The following is a 24,065-nucleotide window of genomic DNA, read 5'->3' on the forward strand; positions in this document are numbered from 1 at the left end:
CCAATTCTACAGTAATGGCTTGTGCTAAGGTTTCATGGTGTTACAGAAATATGGACCTAATTCTTTGATGTAAAGAAGGATGTCAGTTCATGACTGATGAATTTTTTTAATCACCTTTATCTTTAGATCCACCTAGTCATTAAGACTCAGAAAGGGACTGTACACATATGTTTACATGCAAAAGATGGTGCTCTGTGTGGAGTAACTCATTATATTAGCAGCTTCAGTACTGACGGAAGAGTTCCTTAGTCCTGCCAAAACTCAGAAGTCACTCCAGCTAAGAAAGATATGATTTCTTTGTATCTTTTCCAAGTGCTGTAGGAGATTCACTTCAGTCAGAGTCCTAACCAGCACAAATACAGACAAAGCATGGGGAACACACAGAGATAGTGAAGGCTCAAACTGAGAGAGCCTAACTTCCCAGCATCCTGAACGGCAGCTGTGAGAGGTTTATTACCGTAATGATACATGAGATAGAAGGAAAGATGACTAACAAGCCTTTCACTTGAAGTTGTGGCTGAGTCTCTCAAAACTAGCAACACTCAACTGCCTCTAGGCAAAACTCTCCATCAGTCTCAAGGAGTAGACTGTGCGCTGAATGAGTAAACTGAAGCCAGGACATAGCAATTTCTCAAATCACTTGCCACTGCTGATTTCCACCCCTGGTGCTTTGAGCTTTAGTACACAGCTTCCAATGCTCTGGCTCCAGATCATTGTTGGCTCAACAATGTCTAACATAACTCACCCATTACACATTGTCTAGGGTTCAGCTGTCATGGCTATAAACAGCAAAGTAAGAAGAGGTAAGAGATTACCCAGATTACTGGCAGCAGTAGAAGCTGCAGAGCAACCTTGGCAAAGCTGCTTTTGCTATCTGGAAGAAAGCTGAGTAGAGAAGAAAACAAGGCTCTGCCTGTACTGGGGCACAGTCCTTGGCATACCTGCTAGGAGAGTGTGACCCAGGCTGCCATCATCCTGTCAGCTCAACAAGGACAGTACAGCCTTAGGACATCTCCCCAAGAGTAACATTTGCCAGCAGCATGGCCCTGCTAAAGGCTCAGTCATGGAAGGGAGTTTCTAAGGAGACCTCACATGGTATCAGGGACTATTTCTCCATCACATGCTTACCCTGAGCAGACAGCAGAAAAGGTTTATGCGAACATGCTCCATAGCCCCTATTTGCAGGTGGCTAAGCCTCATTAGAAAGGGGTTGGAGTAATTTCCAAATGGGATCCATAGATGCTCAGCGCAGTATTGGGTGCCCATGTTAGCTGAACTGCAGAAACAGCTCATGGTCACACTCTCACTCCTTTACAAGAATCAAGGAGAGCACATTCACCCTCTTCCACTGAGGCTCAACATAATGTGTTCCACCTCCTGGCTGCCGTAGGCCAAGTGTATGAATCAGTCAGCTCTTGCAGCAGAGTTGACATGTAGGAACGCAGCCATGTGTCTCAGCCCTCCGGGCTAACTATTGTCACAGTGTCCTCCCTCCTGTATTTATCCTGGCTGATTTATGACCCTGCATAGTTGGGTCACAACACATTTACTTCGTGCCTTCCCCTGGCAGGGGACAGGTTCCCATTTCATTTTTGCCATGCAGTTTTTCCTTTTCTGGGCTGCTGTGGTTTATGCTCTTTTCCTTCTGTGCAGGGGGGTGGATTGCTGAGCTTCAGAAGCATTTTATGATTTTATTTAAATTCACCATTTCTGACCCTCTCTATTAATATTCAGACATGTTTCTGTATTGCTCTCCATGCAAGTAATAAAGCTCTCTTAATAAGAAAGCAAACAAACAAACAGCTTAGCACCAAAAGCTGTTTAAAACAGGTAAAGTTTAAAGCCTTACATAAAAAGTGGGGCTGAGGTTTGCAGTCCTCATTGTACTCAACAGAGCATTTTGTCATTAAGTTTGGACTACAGAAAAAGAACCTTGCAATAAAAGGCTGCCATAAATTGACCTTTTGTTGCAAATTCTGCCATTCAAGCATAAAGCAGCAAGAAAGGCTACATAAGCTGTGTTAAAAGTAGGTCACTGTACATCCGCTGTTACCACGGCTGGGCCTGGCTGCGTGTTGCTAACGGGGTTTCTTGGTTTGAGCAGCAATACACACACAGGAGAGATGTGAAGTCACAGCACTTCATAGAGCACAGAAAGGCCAGAGTGGTGTCAGGGGGGACTGAAAGCTTTGTTCCTAGGTAGGGCAGGACTCCTGTGGACCATCTATACAGCTGCTTTCTTAGAAGCAGGGCATGTGGTAGCAGCGATGGTGTTTCTGCAAAGAGCCTGTGCCTGGCACTGCCACCCCTTGGGTAGGTTCTAGACCTCTAGCCAGGATATTCCCTTTCCTCAGCAAAGACCTTGCTCTGTTACGCTCTGGTAGCTACCAGCTAGAGGGAAACGGGTGAAGAAATGAGAGTTTGTTCTGGGGGTCTCATCTCTTCCAGTCTCATTGGTTTAATCTCCACAGTCACATGAAGTCACCCAGACCACTGTAATATTCGCTCCCTCTCAGTTAGAGGGCAGAGAAAAAGAGTCTCCACAAGTGTCTGAACTCGTTGAATCTTCACTGTTCATCCTCAGGATTGTCCCTGCAGCTCCAGGACAATTCAAGTTAAAACAACAGAAGTGGCTTAATTCAACCTATCCCCTTCCAGGGCTACGGATGATCCCTGTTTCTTTCATCATTGTCAAGGTTACTAAAGAGAAAGTTGATTCCAAGAGTCAATAGTATCTTTCTCCATTAGCTCCACTGAGATGGCTACAGACATTACCTTAGAAAACTATCACACTCCAGAAAAATGTTTAGGTGCACAAAGCTCCAAAATGCCCATCTGAATTTGAGTGAACAGCACCCAGGGTCATATGTTTTCTTGACTCAGACCCTAACTAGCATACTACACATAACAGGAACTCCTCAAGAGAGCAATTATAACATCCATGTTTCCCCTGACTGACCAAGCTTATCTGGCTTAGCTGCACTAACTGGTTCAAAACAAGACTGGATTCAAGATCCAAGCTCCTCCTGGAGATTGACAGCAGACTCTAGCAGATGATGGAGAGTAAGAGCACTTCCCCAGAACTGTTCTGCCTTGTCCTCAGCTTAAGGATTTCCTGTTAAATCCTTTACTCAGCATCAGAGAAGGGCCTTGATTTACTATCCTTGACGTACAATGACATGATAGACTGAAGAGGAGAAATTGTTTTCCTTTGTACCTCCATTATAGACTTACACAGTGTAAAAATATGCAGCCTTTGATCTTGCTTTGTTTGTGTTCTGCATCATCTTTGCAGCTGATTGGAAAATAAAATATAGTATGTGTTGATTTAAAGACATTCAAAGTAACAGACTAGCTAGATTTTATGATTTTTGCTGAATGAGTTATTGCACAATAAATAACTTACCTGTTTTAGTAGATAATCTGCCCACTCATTGCCTTCCATGGGCTGCTGTTCAGTAGGGCTTAAACACTGTCAGAGAGAAGTGATGGAAGCAAGATGCCAGTGCCTAGTCACCTGAGGAGGAACAAAATGTGGAAGCCGTTTGGGTGTTTTTAATTATAGCACTGGATAGATAATAAGAAGGAAGATCCTTCCCAGTGTTTCTGTGGCAGTTTTGGGTGGTCCCAAATGTGTGGCTCCCTATACTGAATAAACATGGGAGGCAGACCGGGCGGCCCAAGACCCCACAGAGCTAGAACACCATGACTTGGTGAGGGACATTGTAAGGCAGCAAAAACCTGGTCCAACGTGCCCAGCTGACATACAAGGTATTGCATTTAATATGCATCTTCTATTAGTTTTGAAGGATTTGCATCAAAATACATTAAATACACTTCTGGATATTATATGATATAAAGGCCTGTATTGCACAAAAGAGCCAAAACTAAACACAGACTGATTAAAATGGTGCTTTGCATATGAGCACCAAACTTTTTAACTTCTCCTGAAACAAACCTCACAGAATTTCTGTTATCTTTGTAAGCCTCATTTTTTGAAGAGTTTTTTCAGTCATACTGTGTATTCACATATGTGTAAATGTATAGATGTGCCCATCCCACAGAATCATAAAACAGTTCATTTGGTCTGAGCCCTGGTCAAAGCAAGGGCAGTTAGATCAGCTTGCTCAAGGCTGCATCCAGTCAGGCTTTTAATATCTCCAAGGATGGAGTCTCCACAGCCTCTTTGGGAAAAAAACTCCAGTGTTTGACCACTGAACAGTAAAAAAGTTATTTCTCTGGTTCACACAGAATTTCCTATATTTCTCTATGCATATTGCCTGTCTGGTGGTGTCATTGGGCACCACCATGGGAAACTTCTGGCCCATCTTCCTTACTCCCCTTTCCCATCCTGTCAGATATTTTAAAACATTGATAAAGTCCCCTGCAGCCTTTTCTTCCACAGGCTGAATAATCACAACTCAGCCTCTCCTTATATAGCCCTGAACCCTCTTTGTGACCTTTTTCTAGGACTTCTTCCAGCAGGTCCATGTCTGTCTTGCACTGGGGAGCCCAGAGCTGAGCACAGCACTCCAGAGCTGTCTTGCCAGGGTTGAACAGAGGGACAGAGTCACCTGCCCTGACCTGCTGGCAACACTCAGCCTGATGCAGCCCAGGAGTCTGCCGGCCACCTCTGCCACAAGGACATTGTAGCTCTTGCATCACTCCTCCCAGTTCTTTATCATCTGCAAACATGCTGAGGGTGCATTTGGCCCCATTTTCCAGATGACTGATGAAGAGAATTAACAGTACTGGCCCAGTATCAACCCCAGTGGCAACTGGCCTCCAGCTGGACTTCGAGCTGCTGATCTTCACCCTCTAAGCTCAGCAGTTCAGCCAGTTTTCAGTCCATCTCATTGTCCACTTATCTAATCTATACTTCAACATTTTGTCTTGAGGGTGTTACAGGAGAAAATGTCAAGAGCCTTGCAAAATAAACAGCATCCACTGTTCTCCATTCACTGAGCCAGTCATCTCATTGTGAAAAGCTGCTGGGTTACTGGAGTATGATTTGACTTTTGTAAATTTGTGCAATTGGGATTATTTCCTCCATTTTCAAGGGATTGTGGCTAATCAGCCTGTACTTCCTGAAATTTTCCTTGCCTGTGTTGAAGACAGAACCAACATTTACTTTCTACCAGGCCTCAGGAACTTCCTCAAGTTACCACAATCTTTCAAAAATAACTGAGAGTGGTCTCAAAATGACATTGACCAGATCCCTCAGTACTAATGGGCGCATCCCATCAGATTCCAGGGACTTGTATTACATGTCTAGTCTGGCTAAATGTTCCTTAAATTAATCCTTATACATCAAGAGCAATTCTTCCTTGTTTCAAACTTTCCTACTGATTTCAGGCACCTGGGATTCCCATAGGCAAATCTTACCTAAAAAAAACAAGGGAAAAAAGACACTGAATGTGATCTTTTCCATGTCCTTTGTCACCAATTTCCCTGCTCCATTCTCATCTCATCAACATTGCAACCAAGGCTACCCCTGACTTTCCTATTGCTGACCAGTTTTTCCACACTGTTAAGTATTAAGCAGAGCAGATTCTTTTTGCTGACTTCTCCATCACCTGTTTCTGGAAAGGAGTTATCCCCAGTGCACTCCAGAAACAGCCTTGGTTGCTTGTGCCCTGCTGTGTTGTTCTCCCAGCAGCTACCAGGGTGGTTCAAGAACCAGACCTGCAAACATGACACTTCTCCCAGTTTCCTGCTGCTCCTTCCCAATCAGATGATCTGTAGCCAGCACTCACCACAGTTACTCACACTGGTCTGCCCTTTAATCCCCACCCATGAGCTCCCGGCTTGCTCATCACCCCTCCCTACACAAAGCAACAGGCAATGCCACTGCTCTTTCACATGAAGCTCTCTTCTGAATCTTCTGGTTGATTTCAGAGAAATATCTATCTCAAGCATGCAAAGTTCCTACTATATTTTTCATGGAAAAATGTCTCCACGAGGGGAGCAGAGTGACATGACAGGAGAATGGGATGCAAGAACTACTCAACCCTTCTTAGACAATGGAAATTCAGTTATAGGACTCAAATAAAGGGGAAAGTCAAACTACATTATTTCTACTGCGTACAAGCAATTCTGTATTTTTATTGCAGTGCTTTGGGCCTTCTAAAATAGAAAAAAATCTTGATGTTATTCTCAGAAAAAAAGAACAGCTACATCATAGGACATCCTATGTGAGATCATCCTTACACAGCAGGAAATCAGATCACAAAGTCATTATACAGTCCTATCATTGCCTGTACTTTCCTCAAGAATTTTAACTTAGGTACAGCCTCTTAAAAATAATGTATGAACTTAATGATTTTGTACTATCAGGGAAAATACGAAATATCATTCCTTGGGTCCTTCACATTGGAGCTCACATTCCTAAGTATCTCATAAGCACTAGAAGCTCCCACTAATGTCAGTTGTTTCATAGTTTTGGCACCACACAAGCTATTGCTGCTTATTTGTTCTTTACTGAAGGCCAGTGACAGGCTTATACAAAGCTCATAGAGAAGAATGAAATTAAAATCTCTATGACTCCAAATGCAGACACAGGTCCCACTAGCTGTTTCAGAGCCCTTTGTTTCTCAGATTTACACAGAAGGGGGAGGGAATGAAGACAGTCACTCAATGAACAAACTGCCCTTCAAATGCTAAAGAATTAATCTGATGCCTCTTGTTGACACTATGTTTATTAGTTTCCTGGTGTAAAAAGATATATATTCTGTGTAAAAAAAAAAAAAAAAAAAATTGTATTTAAATCAGAGTTCCCACAGTATGTTTGTGATTACAAGCTTTTTGGAATTGTTTTAAAGCTTATTGCTATTTGCTTGCTTTCTAAATAAGCAGGAATGAGGAATAAAAACATCAGTTGTTACCTCAGGCAGGTATATCCCTCAACAGGGCTACTCTAGTGCCAAAGTCCAACTTTAATTCAGCACCCTGTTGAATGGAGCTTGGTGCTGCTCCCAGCAAATAAAGAGCAGCCCTCACCCCAGGGAATGATGGCACAGCTGGCCTCGTGCTGTGGAATTAGAAGCTCCTCTTTTGAAAGGGTTCTTTGTTTCCATAAATAATGGATAAAATTCTTAAAAGTGTAAATCTTCTTCTCAGAAGTGATAGGAAGCCCTTGAGCTCAAGTCCCCGAGGCAGCTGCAGCCGAGTTACCTGATCACAGGAATCTGTAGGATTCAACATGCCCAAATACTTTTGGGACTCTGCGCCAGGAGCTTGAGTTTCACAAACAAGAAATGGAACAAAGACTCCAAAGTGCTGGGTTTTTGGAGTCCTTAGCTGTCCTAATATGGCCTTGTGAAACACATCAGCAGGACCAAAGAACATTTAAGAACCCTTTTTTGTCTGGCTTTTGCTGCTTTTGAAAAGTTTACCTAAACCCCAAAGCTACTTTCCCACCTGTCTAAAAGCCCAACCATTCTTGAGAAAGATCTGCTGTCAGTTCCATCCTGCAGATGACCTGGACATCACTGTGGTGGCTGGATGCCTTCCTCAGGCCAGAAGGGCATGGGATGAAGTGAGGTTGCATAGGGGCAGTCCTGCATAACCGTGTGGGCTCACCCCTCTCCATTACTGTGTGACCAGTACTAAATATCAGTGCAGTCAGAAATAAGAGTATGTCAGATGGATGATGAAAAACAGCCTTCTAGGTTTTGTAAATCTGTCTTGTAGATTTATAAGCTGGTGTTCCAAAGGACTTTTATATTACCTGCAGGGGAATCACTCCAGCATCAATGTCAGGAGATTTTGGTCATCACTGACTGTCCTCAGGTGATTTTTTGCAGCTCTCAGTTGTTTGTAATGAGTTATTGCCACCAGTCTCAGGATATCTGAGGCACAAATGTCCTTTCTCTTCTTACTGTCAACATTCAAGGTGTTAGTTTATTTTGTGTTTCTATAAACCTTTTTTTCTCTCACATGAAAACAAACATTTGAGGTAATAGCCTTATCTTATCCAGTAGAATATTGCATTTTGTCCTTCAAAGAGTTCTTTCGATATGAAATCCCAGAAACATCCAAAAGACATTGACTATGAAACCAGAAATCCTTGAATTAGTTATAAATACAAATGGTAGGTAATACTAATAAATATAAATTAGGAAAACCCCCTAGAGCTGTCATTTCATTCACTTGCACCTGCCCATGTTCTTCCAGATTACAAGACTGTAGAATTTAACACAAAAGTGATATAAAAAACTGTCATCAGATTGGACAATTTTTAGTAGATGCAAAGCTGACCTGGCTTTTGTGGTTTCTTTTGCCAAATCAGGGGTGTTGTTTTTATTGCTGCTGTGTCCATGTCCAGCAGAAACCTGCAGCACCTGCATCCCGTCCCTCCACAGTGACATGCTGGAGACCGTTCTGTGGGAATGCCTTATGTTAGCATTACTGCAAATGACATGATGTGCTAGTACAGATGTCAGGTGAGAACTTCCCAGCTATGATAAGAATCACTACAAAGCCTGGCCAGCATACCAGGAAACCTATGCAGACTTACGCAATCCTGTTTGTTCCAGTTACATCAATCAAAGTTGCCCTGGCTCAGGAAAAATAAAGCAACTACAAACAATTATTTTCAAATAACAAAACTCCCAAAATGTAATTGAAGAAACTCTGAACTCTGCTTTATTCCCATGTAAAAAAAAACAACATTCCACACATATCAGGGATTTGTCAGAATTCCCCTTCCTCCATCTTGCCTTCTTGTAAAATTTACTTTTAATAACTGTCAGCTTCCTGAACCACAAAGCCCTCTCTTCTGTTTTGCTGTTATTCACTGGGGCAAAATAAAATGCTAAGGCAATAAGGGAATGCAGGTGTGTTTATCCTGGGTCAGGGCAAAAGGAATTTGCACTCCAGCATTAGCAAGAGGCTAATGGGTTGTTTCCAGCCTTTGCCTGCTGCAGTGGGAGGTCTCCTAGAGGAACCAGCTGAAGGACACCAGCCAAAACTATACCTCTACTCCCACGTGCTGCTCACTGTGATGGCTGACGTTGGAGGGAATGTGATCATCCTCTTCCTACTGTAGGAAGTCCCAAACTTGCAGAGAGCAGAGGGCTTGGAGGCACCTTAAGCACGGCAGTTTCCCCTTGTGAAACCATCCCGCCTTCCTCGCAATCTGAAACTTTATCATTACAATCAGAGAGCGAGCGCCAGGGAGAGGCTTCAGTGCCTTTCATCCTGCCTGTGCTTCCTGACTGGAAGCTTGGAAATAACATAATCCAGCGCAGCTCCCTCTTACTGCAGTGCTTTTCTGATGTGGCCAGAAACCTGCCCTGTGCCCCAACAGAAATACCCTTACAGAACGATATGACAGCCCTGAGCAGAGGTGTCTGGCCAAGTTTTACAAAGCATTGAGATCACTGCATAGGTAGACGGGTCTTGGGGAGAGACTTTCCAGTTGGTTAAATCCCACTGATTTCCATGGCAATGCCTTGTTAGTTACCTTTCAAAAAACCTACTAAATACCACTGCCTCATACCCTTGGCTCTTAGTAACTGAAGGAGAGTGCCTATAAAACCATGTTTCCTGTCACTGGGAGAAGAGTGTTGAGGCAATTAATTTGCTGAGACAGTACAGGGAGAAATGAAGCTTAAGAAACTGAAGCAAAAACAATTACACTTTGAACCTATCATATAAAATTCTATATAAAACTTATGATAATGCTGTGAATATAGTTCAAATTATTAGCTTTTTTATTTTTTTTTGGCTATACTTTAAAGACATTGCTATAAAATTCTTATATAATTTCATTTAACATCCAACAGAAATATTTCCCTGACCCAGCTCTCTCTTTCTTCAACAGACACAGCATGTCAGCGCAGTTCCAGCAATTCCTGTTGCAGGATGATGAGAAGATAGATCACTGGTACATGCCCAGTGTTATATTGACTTGAAGTATTGACTACAGCCCCACACCCCATCATGCCAGGCTGCATGAAGAGTACAAAGAACTGCAACTTACTTGCTAAGAATATTCTTGGTCCTGGATTTGTCAGGAATGTGCACAAAAAGTTTTCTGCATATATTGCAAGGCACTACAAAACCAAAAGACAGCATCCTGCCAAAGCAGACACCAGAAAACACTGCTCTCTGCATATACATGGGGATAGTTAAGATACTCTTTGAGGAAGTGGAAACAATGGTCTCATACCCTCTCAGGTTGCCATTAGGCTAAAGGGGAGAATCTTCCTCCTCTCTCTAGATTTCACTGCTGCCCAGGTTCATGAGACATAGATTTGAATGTATTTGGCTTTTGATCAATACCTCTGAACTGAACAGGAGCATTGACCTAGGCTCCCAGGCAACTTAATGCCTCTATTTTCAACCATCAATTGATTCTAAGGTTTGCTTAAACTGCTTAGGCCATATGATCAGCCTTAATAAAGAGTCAAATTAAGTGTCTCAAATCATGACTAGGTGAAATTTAAATCTCATGTATCTCTATATATTCAATAGGAGCAGCTCAAATGTTAGCTGCTAAATGTTTGTAATCAATCTTTCACAAACATCAAGGAGATATTTGGCAGAAAATACACAAACCAAAATGTAAAAAAAAAAAACAAACCAACAAAACAACCCCAACTGCCTAAAACAACCAATAAACCAAGTGTGTAAAAACGTAGTCTACTCATGAACAACTTACAAGAAGTGAAGTTGCTCTGTAAAATCTTTAGCCAGAGCCATTGCTTGAATTATGCCAAATATGCCCTCAAATTCTTGATTTTTTTATCCCAGCTACAGCAAAGCCCTCCCTGGTCCTTTAATGCAAAGAGACAAGGGGGTGCTCTGTAGGTAGAAGTGACCTGTACCATGAAGGAAAATTGGAAACTGCAAGAGAAGCAGAGAATTCAAAGTTTTGGTTCATTTCCTCCCTGTCCATCTGCAAGCTGCTGGGCTCAAAGGGAAATGCAGCAGCCACTGAACTGGAGCCCCATGGGTTGCCCTCCCCTGAAAGCCAGGATGCAGAGGGCTTCTGCCTGCTGGAGAAGATCCAGGCATTTCTTCCTTCACCTCCCATGTCACCAGGAAGTCCCGTGCAATCTTTTTTTCCTGTCCCCTTTGTGAGGCAGGAAAGGCCTGAAGAAACCCAAGCCTCAACCTCCTGACTATAAAATGGGGACTGAGGCATTCAGCACACCTGAGTGGGGGTATGTGTGACAGGAGAAGGAATCTCTGAGACAGGGGAGGGGAGGATGGGAACAAAGGCCAGGTGAGGAGTCTGGCAGCAGCAAGACAGGACAGGCCCCACTGCAGTAGGGGTGTGAAGTTCAAGTAGGGTGATGAACAGAGAGATGCAAGGTTCTGGTCTCCTATACACACTGTGGTGGCACCAGTGAAGAGTGAGGCCTCCTGAGATACAGCAGAGGGAGAAACGACAAATCAAATGAGAGCAAATACATTGTAAAAGTTTGTGCTTTGACAAGAGGAGGGTGATCTGGCAGTTGAGGTGCTTGATGTGGAGAGAAGTAGACTAGACATCTTTTTTATATCTTGCTATAAAAGTATCAGCAGTTTAACTACAGACCATGTCTCAGATGCCTCTTCCCAGGCATTATCACTTATAGACAATTAAAAAAAATACCCTTAAATTCCATTACATTATCTATTAGACTATAAGGAAGCACAGAGAGGGATCTATCATTTCCCTCCCTACACAAGGCTTGCCTGTGAGCAGAACTCAACCTGTCTAATGATTCCTGAGTCTCTAAAGAATATTTCTCCCTCCATTAAAAGAGTTATGTAATCAAATGGCAAACCCCTGAAATCCATTAATACAGAAGCAAGCTTTTCAGGGGGTGCCTTGGCCCTCAGCTGTTTTGCTAAATTAGACATTAATATGAAAGAGAAACCTGCAAAACTAAAACTGCCCAGACAATGGTAACATGGCTGTCTCCTTCTGTGCCTCACGCCTGTGCTGACCAGCAGCAGCAACCCCCTGCCACCAGGACAGCACAGCCACTTCTGTGAGCCCTGCAGTCTGCACCTGCCAGCGCGCTGCGTTCCGCTTCCAGCTCCCAGGCAGTGAGGCCACGGGGGGCCTTTCCTCCTTCATACCCCATGCAACAAGGCAACTGCTGGCTCATGCTGTTTTCTCTATTTCCTGCATTTTCAGCAGTTTGCAAAGTTAAAACATACTCATTTGCTTAACCAGGGCCATCCCCTGGAACACGATCAAGATTACGAAATTTGCATTTTGAGTCTTTCTGAACAAAGTGCCTCTAGGTGAGATAACACACTCATTTCCCGCTCTGTGTCAGCAACAATTTTGTCTCGCTTCTCTATACTTTTTTTGTTTTAGTATGAAATGCAATGAAACAGAACCCAAATCTTTCCAAAGCTAACAAGGAAAGGATTTCTTCCTCTGATTGAAGTAGAGTTAGTACGATTGTCATGAAGCACAGCGTGCTGAGACCTGTATGATGCCGGCAATGAACACGTATTGAGATGAGTCACTGTAAAACTCCAGGCAGAGGGGTTGGGCCCATCTCTCTACAGGCCATTGTCTACCTCATTGTTTCAACAGCAGGCAAATAGCAAGACCAAATTGTTTACAAGAGTGTGGAGGTCAATGTTGACAGTATTTTGTTTTTCTGTAGTTAGTGATGACAGGGAGGTGATTATGAAAAGCAATTGAAGTATTTCTTCCCAGATTGGATGATTCATAATTACTTGTTGAAGCTGTTGTCAACCAAAGGTTGAGAATGGTGAGGGGAGGAAGAAAGGCACAAAGAAGTAATATGTGCACTTAGAACAATTGCTCTGCAATCCTCAGCCACCCCTCTGTGCATTCCTTAAGCTGCACACACAAATGAGCACACAGTCCAACAAACAGGCAGGAACAGCAGTAAAACATTAAACAATGTACAAAAGCAATGCCTACGTGGAAGGCAGAAGATTAAGTGCCAGCAATAGTCTAGACACTGGGTCATGCACTTAAATCCCATTCATAATTTCTAACATTAAACCATCACTCAGAGTACCCAAAAATGAATAAGTCTGAGTAAAGCTCAGAAAAATCTTTGTCAGAGCACAGGGAACAAGAAGGGCATGGTTAACATCTGCTACATCCCCACCTGCCTTAGTCAGGATAACTAGAACAAAGCCAGTGCAGCTGTGCCAGTTTACACCAGCTTAAGCTATGACCTGTTTAAACATTTTTGGATGGAGTCCAGCAATAGTGTCTAGACATTGTTATTCAGAAATAACTTGATCTTCATCTTTTGCTTTTGTACAGAAAGGAAGAGGAAATGTATGTCACAAAGCAGCATTTCACAGAGAACAGCAGGGAAAGACAGGATGGTAACCCAATTAAAGGCAGATCAGAAATCTTTCAAAGCTGTTTGTAAAGAAACATACTATCTCCAAGCTCCGGTGACTGAATGAAAAGAGATTACATGGAGCAAGGAATCAGGTGATCTGCCTTGCAAAATTTTCTTTGCCTCAGAGAACAAAATCCAAGAGCCCATTTCATCAGCCTTGCTCCTTTGGTCACTGTTGAAATCTTCTGCTTTTATATTCCTCAGTTCCTGATCTGGCAGACCCTGCACCCAAGAAAAAAGCCTTGCTATGTCATGTTAGCAAGGAAAAAATCTAAGGAGCTTGCAAGGTCTTCTGTGTTTAGAGGCTATGTCAAACAGCATTACTTTTTTTTGTGCCTGGTTGCTTACTAGAAAAATTGTCTGAAGCAAATTACCTTCTTTAATTCTAATATTTTGTATCTTTCTGTTCTTCCTTGCCTCTAGGCCTCCTGGTCAAAAAAATTATTTTTAGATTACTTCTTTTTATGTAACTTCCATGGAAGAATTCAGCATGCTCCTTCCACATGAATATCTGCACTATGAGCAGGCAGATGAGGGATGATTTGAAAAGAACTTCTGTGGAGTCTTTGTGCTACAGCTTCCTGAAGGCTCTGACTTACTGTCTTTTCCTTTGCTTCTACATCAGCATCTTGTCTCCTCATATGCAGCTTTTAAGTATATTTTTAGACAGTTGAACAATTCAAACACTTTGCCTGCAGCCAGCATTTAAACTTAGACCTGTATTTTCAGAAAAAAATAGATTACAAGTTAGAATGGCTATTTAGAAGTTTCAAAAAGGTCAATCTCCTGCTGACATTTTTACATACCTTATTTTTGTAGCTGACTATATTTCAGATGAAAAAATCCTCTACATTATAAAGAAACATATGTTTAAAGAGAAAGAAAAAGAGGTCACTAACTTCTGTCATAAAATGTAGACCTTTATTTACCTTTACTTCTCAGATTAGATCAGTGGGACTGCTCTAGTCCAACCCAGACAACAATTTAATGAGATGCTAAAGTCTGTGTTCGAAGTTCTTGTACTGCATCTCACACATCATGCACACAAGGTCTGGTTCAATTAATACCTTCTACATTTGCTAGCTCTTTTTTACTAAAACCATTTTTGTAGGTTAGGCAGGGTAACCAGAATTGTATTGCTGTGTTGTGTGCTGTCTGTTCTCCTGTAGCTGGCCAAAACCAGTATAAACCTCTTCTCAGGAGTCTTTGTGAGCTGAACAAAAGCACACTTGCAGCCCACACACTTCATTTCATCCAAGAGGACACAGGTTCTGCTTTCAAGTGGGGAACCACAGCCCTAGGAGGTACATGGAGATGAAAACCAACTGATCTCAGCAGCTGTCAGTGCTTACAGTGCTCAGATATTCAGATATGCTAAGACAACCCCTTGTCTTACAGGTCCCAGACCACGGGATTCATTGGAAAATACCAATCAAGCTTAACAAACAGATCAACTTTCCTTTAGGAAAACTCCAGCTATCCCACAGCCTCTCTTCCAGTTCAGGTATCTCCTGGGAAATTGTCTCCATCGAGAGTATGAAGATCCTACAGAGAGATGATGGGTGGCGAACTCCCAACAGATTTTGCCAGGAAAAGAAATCAGTGATTCAGAGGATGTCATTCCTTCCTTGCCAGTAAAACCTGTCTTAGGTATCCAGCTGGCCTCAGGATGATCTGCTGACATCAACCTTGGCAGCTGAAGACTTGCTTGATCCCACAGGTGAGGTCTATGGCCACAGCAAGGCTGTGCTGGCCCAAGGTGCTGTGGAACAGGAGTTACACAGGAACTGCTGAAAATCCATGTGTGGCTCCCAGGTGTCAGCACAGTTATTGATGGCTTAGCCATATCTGCTTACATTTGGGACTGCTGCTGTCACCTGCCTGCCTGTTCGTACTCCTCCATTGCTGTTTCATTAGTATAAAACCAAATAAAACCAAACATTGCTTTCTTCCAGGGCCACTCCTGGTCGGACTCATCCACCAGTCACCTCTTCACTTTTTATTTGCTATTTCTGCTGGAACTATATGTCCCTCTCATGCCTCCCATATGAATGACACTAGCCACCATGAAAATGTCAGGATCTTCAAAGACTGCCACAACTACAGCCTTAATACTGGGATACTTTCCTTTCCCACACTGTTAGCAGCGTAGTTTTTCCTGGCAATTGCTTCAGACATATCCTGTGATGTTGAATTAGAGGAGACTGAGCAGAAAGAAGAGCAGAACACCAGTGGTATGACTTGACCTTGACAGTCAAGGAAAATAGTATTCAGGTGACTAGTACAGTGGATGGAAGAGTGCCAAAAGAATGGGACTACGTAAAGAAAAGCAGTTGTGATGGGGCTGTATTAGATGGACAATTTACTGCTTTTCAGCTCATCTGTGTTTTCTCTCCATGGTAATAATATGTTCTTATCTAAACACATGTAAAATATTCCAAATGCACTTAGTATTCTCATGACCCCAAAATGGAAATCCAAAACAACTGGGTATCTTTGATATTTGCTTAACCGGACTTCAGCTCTGCCTTAGTAAAACAAGGAATTATATTCATCTCCAGAAAGGTATGAAAATGAATTCAATATTGATGGTAGTTCCAAGAACCACAGTATTAAAGAGAACTGAAGCCACACAGTGAAACTGTTGAAGCTGATCATTTAGCAGACATCACCCCTCCTCAGCACTAAGCAAAGCAAGCATCATATGGAACACATGGCACAGAGTGCTGCAATGTAAACCTGTATCATAACACACAGGTAATAAACAAAGGAACGTGACAAATGCTAATTTTAGTATTTATCATCAGAATTACTACATTTGTATCACATTTTTTCCTAATGCAGCTTCTTGGATAAAATATTGGTATTTGCTAGCACAAAAGAAATTCAAACACAACAGCTGGATGTCATTTTTCCCCTTTAAGGAATGTCACGTTTGGAATGGCCCAGTGGGCAAAGGCAAATACATAATGGTTATTCAGAAAGCAATTAGATTCTGGCCGCAGGGAAATGTTTTCTGAATGTAGTGAGCTTTAATAGAATAGACCCAATAGTCTTTTTTGTTCCTCTATTTCTTATATAAGAATCTTTTTTCCCTTAGAGTTAAGATCTGGGTTAAGGATGAACACATAATTATACTCTTCACACAGTTTTTCCTTGTGAATCAAATATATCTTAATAGTTAAACCAGCTGCATTTTAAGATATATGTAAATTTTTTAAAGATATGTTTTGAGGTAAATTACTTAATATGTTACCTTCACTACAAGCACAGTTATGCTAGTAATTTTTTTTGACTTTTCATTTACAGAGACAGGGTACCACAGGAGTGGTCAGTGTTTTGGGCTGATACAAACAACAGAAGTAATAACCCAAGCCAAACTCAGGCCAAAATAAAATTAAACTTGGCCTTTGAGTGAATTCTAATGATTTAGAAATCTCACATCTTCTTGTGCTGCTTCTTTCAGTTCAAAGAGAAGAGAAGCTACACAGGCCTAATTCTTCTGTCAACAAACAGGCAAATCTCAATGCAAAGGCAAGAAGGTTCAGGTAGGTTATGTAAGCCAGCACTGCCACCAGATCTCATCAAAGACTAATAAGAATGGAGAGCAATAAGGCTATCAAATACAAATCAGTATTTGATAATATAAGAAAAGCTAAGTCTTTACAATATCTAATCTTATATTTCTGTAATGGCAAACTGTAAATGTCTACATTACCCAAATAACCAGCAGTAGGCAAGATTACACAGTAACACAGCACAGGCAGAACAAAGACTGAAGGAGGGTAGAAGGAATGAAAAAATATTTTTTCTTTGTTTTTGTTAAAGGCACTCTTGTACGAAGGGCAGGCTGACAATTTGCCCCAACCTAAGTACAAGGCAGAAGGGAAACTCATTAGCCAAGCAAAACATACCCTTCTAAGCAGTGAAGTCTCATTAGGGTAGCTATGGTTGTTTTCTGCATAAATTGCTATTACTCTTTTATCACTATTCCCAGTAGTACTTAGAGGCTCCCCTAAAACAGCACCATACTGCACCAGTTCAGAAAGAACTAACACCTAAAGACTCATTTTTCTATGCGGGGGTTGACAGTTCTCAGTTATAGCAGTTAATACACCAGATCTGCTTCTGCCAATTTGAATGTACCAGCTGTTGCTGGACCTCAGAAAGAATCAATTTCAAGTGTTTCTAATTAGCCAGTGACATTAGGTGCTGCAGTGTTAGATCAGCTTCTTGGTTTATTAAAGCCAGTCTTCTGTGTTTAGTAGTGATCAACAATGGAGGTGTGAGTGAAAATGCCTGAGGTTACATCATCTGCTTTCCTGACACCAGGTATAACATAAGGTGGACAAATTACTTCATGTCCTATTTAATTATTTTGTTTTTTTTATGGCTGTGGTAAAGATTTTGTCATTCAATACATTTCTATGTCTGAGTAGAGAGAATACTTGTAGTACAACTCAGTGTTGATGTCTGTGATGATTTAAAAGGAAAAAAAAATTCTTTGGTTTGGTAATGGTATCTATAATATTCACTCTCCAGTGAACAGTATTCAGCTATTAAGTAGAAGAAGGGGCTTTTTTTTATTATTACCGACATGAAAACAGGGCATGAATTCTAATCGTGAAAGTTGTTCATAAGATAAAACACCTGCTTGGATAGACACCAAAGTTAAAACACATGAATTATATCACAAGTCATCAAGTGATAAGATCTTGCTCTTATGAAGTGTTTTTAGCTGGTAGGTTCAGGTTGTAAAGCATATTTAAAGGGAAATCAATACTACTGGAAAACATACTGGGAGGCTGGCAGAGTGAATGAGGGACAAATTCTGCCAGCCAAGAGGACAGTAGGAGCAGTGGGAAGAAAGTCCTTGTCTGTCTGTTCCATGCTCAGGCTCATTTCCCTGCAGACTGCTGTTGTGTTATTTTAAGATACACATTATAAAGATGTGTGCAAAAAGACCAAGAGAAAAACAGTCTTTGTGAACCATTACTGTAATTTAACCCCAGCTGGCAACTCAACCCTACACAGCCACTCACTCCCCTGTGGTGGGACGGGGGAGAGAATTGAAATGGTAAAAGTGAGAAAACTTGTAGGCTGAGATAGAGACAGTTTAATAGGAAAAGCAAAAGCTGTGTACACAAGCAAAGCAAAACAAGGAATTCATTCACCACTTCCCATGGGCAAGCAGGTGTTCAGCCACCCCCAGGAAAGCAGGGCTCCATCACACATAACAGAGACTTTGGAAAACAAATGCCATCACTTGGAATGTACTCCCTTCCTCCTTCTTTCCCAGCTTGATGAGCTGAGCATGACACCATATGGTGTGGGATGCCCCTTGGGTCAGTTGGGGTCAGCTGTCCTGGCTGTGTCCCCTCCCAGCTTCTTGTGTACCCCACCTCTCGCTGGTGGGGTGAGGAGCAGAAGAAGCCTTGGCTCTGTGTAAGCCCTGCTCAGGAGTAATGAAACCACACCGTTTCCAGCACAAATCCAAAACACAGCCCCATGCACCTACTATGAAGAAGATTAACTCTATCCCAGCCAAAACCACCTTAAGTGTTCTTTCAAATTATTACAATACTGTAATGGGAGTTTGTCCACTGAAATGCAACACTCTCCATATCACCAGTTCAGACATCCAGAACACATGGGAGAACAGTGTTTTATGATGTTCAAATAACACATGGGGAAAAAAAAAAATGAACTATACTTTAAATCTTTTACAGTCACTTTTCAGCATATAACCCCTTAAAAATAATTATCAGGATTATGTTTTGCTGTTTTTTAGAAGCATAATATATATATCTTGTCTTCTTCTATACAAATAATTTTTAAGAAATATTGGAAGAATTGGTTTTATTTATTTTCCATCTGTCTATGAAAATCTCTTCCTCCTTTCTCTATAATGGGTCCTTTAAACAGAAGGTGATAGTTTGGTAGATGAAAATGTATAAAAGTCCACTTTAGTCTCCCGCCTGTTGTAAGCCCAAATAAAATCTGTTGTGATCATGTGAGGGAACTGATCCAGAATTGGAAAGATTGAGTTTCTTGACATACACAATATCTTTTTAATACAGATGTTGAAGTTTACTTGGTTCATGATCTTTCCTCTATAACTCTCTGAGCCCACTGGGTTGGATCTGTGAAGGGCCATGAATGATTAAGATTAAGTTTTGGTGGTGTTTATGTATTCACTTTAAAATATGCAAATCTCAAAAATTTCACTTAACATTACACGATGCCTGTAGGGATCTAAACTTTCCCTCATAAATTTTTCCAGCAACCTACAAGTCTGCTTTTAGGCCTGCTCAGAAGCACCAGTCAAGCTCCACAGCCAGGTCATCCCCTACCCAAATTGCCTGAAGGTCCTCATCCTGTTGTTGTGCTCAGTGAACACCTATAACATCCTTTTCCTCCTATGACAACTACCACTTTTGGAAATATGGCTAGGAGAAATCTCCCAGAGATTATACACCTTGTCTTGTAGCTTAAGTGTTCTCAGGGTAAGACAGCAAGGACTTGCTAAAATACATGAAGAAGGGGTCAACCATTTCCTGTCTCCCCTAAAGTACATTGTGTGCTTCCTTCCTTCCTGAATTTTTTCTTTTTTCCTGGGCACAGTAATGCAATAGGGATTATCAACCATGTTACAAAACCTGGAGTCATCCAAATTTCACAGAGCTGCTTATTAAATAGAGAGAATAACAGAGAAGGCAATTGCATATCATCCATAGGACATAGATAGACAGCAGATTTTTTTAAGTGCTCTATTTTTGATAAAACAATACTTTTAAAATTGTAAGAAGTACATGAAGCTCCTAAACCAGCATTCTGTCTTTGTCCCTTTTCCAGCCTCTGTCTCAGTTCTCCTTGGATGTCCCAGGATACAAGTCACAAATGACACTTGAAGAGAAGGGAAATCTACAGCAACCAACCAGCCTATTGTCTCATATGTAAATGCATTACCTGAATATACCATCATCCTTAGCCTAAACCTGCTTGTTGATCCCGACTCCTCTTTATGTAATATTCTTTACTTTTACTGTATTTTATTCTTAGATAAAATCTGAAAATGCATGGATTCTTTTAGTATACTCATGTGTCCAAACTCAAAGCCAGAGTTTGTGAGTAGGTCCTTAGCAGATTATAAGGTGCTTTTCACCATTTTACACATGGTAAAATATTAAATTGATTTATTGTAATAATATATTGCTACAAGAGTTAGTCTTGAAATCATGGATCATCAACCAGAGGACAAATTAGCCATCTAATGTGCTCTGGGCTTTATCTTCTGTGACAACCCTGGAAAATATTTTATGGTGAATTTTAATGCCCTCTTTAGGTCAACTTTGAGCTGTAATTTGTCGTGCATCATTAATTTAAAAGTCTAAACAAGAGCTGATATTAATTATTGCTTCATAGTAGCTGAACATTTTATAAAGCTGCAGTAATATTACTGTTCTTAATCTCTACCTACAAGCATCTGGCTGCTGAGTATTTGGTACTCAGTGCTTATTTTATTTTATGCATTGAATTTGCACCTACTAGGAAAAATACTACAATATAAAGCATGAGATTATGGTATTCAGTTTTTAACCTTCTGTGTGGTATTTGACATGCACAGAGATTTTCTTAGCTCTAGAAATCAAGACCAGCAACCACAGATAATATTTTCAAAGCTGTCAGAAACTGCACTCTTTTTTATACCCTTAGATAGAAGTGATCAGATTTTTAGAAACATAAAAACTCCATTGAAACTCCAGCTGAAATCAATGAAGTGTAATTATTAGTATTTCTGATTAGCAATAGTCCACATTGACTCTCATGTGTTTGTCTAGTCATACCTCTTTTACTTCTTTAGCCCATACACTCCCATTAAACAGCTGTTATATTAGAAAAGTAGTTCCTAAATCTGATATTAATGTTTCACAGCAGTGGCTGTGGCACAAAGGCCCTTCCCATAACACAGGTGATACCAATACATTAATTGCAACTGATGTCTCAGAGAACAGATTTGTAATGGTTTAGAAATTACTGTGAGTGGATAAAAATAATGAAGAGTAACGTCAAGGTCTAAAAACTTGTCTTTACATACTTTAATAATATGAGAATGTTTTAATTCCAGGTCTAATCAATAGGTCTGCAAAGGCTGATAAACAAAAGAAAGAGGGGTAGGACTACTGTCAGAGTTTTCCCTTAGAAAATTGCCGTGAGGACACGGTGGGAGAGGTGAAGATTCCTTCTCGTCAGGCAGCTAAAAGGCAGAGATTTCTTTCTTCAACCCAGTGACTCCTTGGCCTCTCCTGCCACCCTGCCCCTCCTGCCTGAAGGAGCACCGAAATGAAGGCTGCAAATCCAGTCCTGAGCTCCCAGCCCCGTGAGCAGAGATGCTCCGGCCGCTGCTGATACTGCACGGGAAGGGGAGGAGGAGCAGGAAACCCCCTGATAACCTTCCTCACCCTCCATCCGAACGGCAGCTTGAAGGACCTGCCTCCATCCTGCCCTGAAACGAGGGCTGTGATTTAGGCTGCCCCACCTTTCGGAGCCGCCGGGTTTGTTTCCTTGGCAGCAGCAATGCGGCCGGGCCAGTCTGGCTGAGCTCAGCAGGCGGCCCCGCAGCCGGAGCAGCGCTGCCGCTCGCCGCGATACGCTGGACTTGCGTATCCAGAGCTGAAATAACAACCTCGGTTCACGCAGGGGGCAGAGCTTTGGACTCATCTCTGCTTGAGAGGCCTGGTTATTTATTAATTATATTTAAAATTTTATAACAGCTTAAAAGGAATGCGAGCCAGAGGCAACACTTCCAGTGAAGCCTCCCTTGTGCAATGCTTGTGTAATTCTCTTGGTTTAGTGCTGGTTTGTGAAGCTACGATAGGCTCCAGACTGTTCCCTTCTCTAATGCCTCCACCGGCCCTGGTGATTTCTTCATCCTTTGACATGGGAATGTTCTGACATACAGATCCCCCCAAAAGCACTACTGTGTTTTGAAATTGCATAACACGGGAGTCCAGCAGGAAGACCAATACAAAATCTTTCCCAATCTCTTTCCAAGAAAAAATTGAAATATTCCTGCCTTTTTATACCCTTTTGCTGCGACTAGAGAGAATATTTTGCAAGCCACTTTCCTTCTCCTTGAAGTCCCACTTGCCATAGTGAATGAGATGAGTGTGGTTGATAGGCTGCAGGATCCAAATATCTGATAAAGAGCCTGACAAAATTAAAGTATCAAGGAGTGGTGTAAGTTAACGTGTTCGGGTAAGTTCAGAATTGAGGTATACTGGCTTGTTGATTTGGGAAATACTTTGATAAATATATTTATGATTTTCCACTACCTTTTATGTAGTGCAAAGCAGCCATTTATTCAGTACTAGGCACTTCTGAAGTAGAAATTCCCTAGTGTGAATGGTTTGACTTCAAAACACGGGGGAAATTCATTTTGGCTGAGCCTATTTGGGGCATGAATAACTAAGGACCGGACACTGCCGAAAAACTGCTTGTAAAGGTACCTGGTGAGCCTACTCCGGGTTTCCTCTGGCATCCTGGCACCTGCCCCATTCCAGGCAGCCGCTGCCATCTACAGCCACCTGCTGGCTCATCCCTGCATCCTGAATGTTCTGCACAAGCTCCTGTAAGGCATAAGGAGAAGATGGGGTGTCAGTATTTCATAGCACCGATATCCTTTTAAACAAATATCACCTATTTAATCTGAGCAGAGCTTCTCGTTCTGAACACACCTGTTGAGAACTTTTACTGCCTTTGTGCTCTCTTTTAATCATTTTACATGAGCCAAGTTTCTTCCACACACTTAGCACATCTTAGCTAATGGAAACATAACAGTTTTGCATGGAAGATGGGTATAATTATACCCATTTTGCAGCAGAGAATACTGAGAATTAAGCCAGTGAAGCTCAAGGTCTCTGAGACCTTGGTAGGGACCCTTGTCTGACCATTCCTGCCTGCACAGTTTGATACTTGCTGGGGTTTCTTGCAATGCTGGCCCCAAAGAAGGAGAGACTGGGAAATAAGATCTACTGCACCTTGTTGGAAGATACATGAAGAGTCCCTGGAAATCTTTTCACCCTCTGTCCTTCCCTACAGGTGAATTTTGCTTTGCAGAATGCAAGCAGGGAAAGGATGGCCTGAAAAACACAATGCAAATTCAAAATGTATTGCAGATGAGCTGTGGGTTGTACTTTGATTTACCAAATTTGCATAGCCAGTATTAGCTATACCCTAATGTACTTAAAAATATGTTAATAAATTAAGAAGTGCTTAGAAAATTATATGCAAACTAAATAAAATAAGGCAGCAGAAGGTCTGCTTAAGGAAGTGGCTCCTGAGAGGTTTCTTCAGCTTGATGTCTGTGGAGAAGATGCCACTCCATTTCAGCAAGGCCTTATCAAGATAAGCTACTAAGTGACAACTTTGATTTTAGCAATAAACAATATTATCTGTGTTTCTTGATTTATTTTAAATTAATGCGCAACTTTCTGTACTAGTAGTAGGATTTGTAAACACACACAGCAAAGGTAACAAATGTTAATTGGATCCACTAACCACAATGTAATACGATCATCAACAGCTTTTGTTATTTCCATTCTTGTTTTGCTGACTCTGCCATTTCTTCTCTCTTCCTCTGTTCAGTGCATTAATCCTTCAGTTAACCTGTTGATTTATTGTTTCCTGGGAAACCAAATCTTCCTGGCCCACTGTGCATCT

At 41.6% G+C, this 24,065-nt stretch overlaps 1 long non-coding RNA gene across 1 annotated transcript; it reads left to right on the forward strand.

The window, feature by feature from the left end:
• Window positions 1-13,262: 13,262 nt before the first annotated feature.
• LOC131576709 (uncharacterized) lies at window positions 13,263-23,645 on the forward strand. Its single transcript, XR_009277048.1, has 3 exons — window positions 13,263-15,063; window positions 15,299-15,742; window positions 20,199-23,645. It is a non-coding gene; the product is annotated as an uncharacterized LOC131576709 (long non-coding RNA).
• Window positions 23,646-24,065: the final 420 nt, after the last annotated feature.

The sequence above is a fragment of the Poecile atricapillus genome, chromosome 2 (assembly GCF_030490865.1).
Source record: "Poecile atricapillus isolate bPoeAtr1 chromosome 2, bPoeAtr1.hap1, whole genome shotgun sequence".
Lineage (NCBI taxonomy): Eukaryota > Metazoa > Chordata > Aves > Passeriformes > Paridae > Poecile > Poecile atricapillus.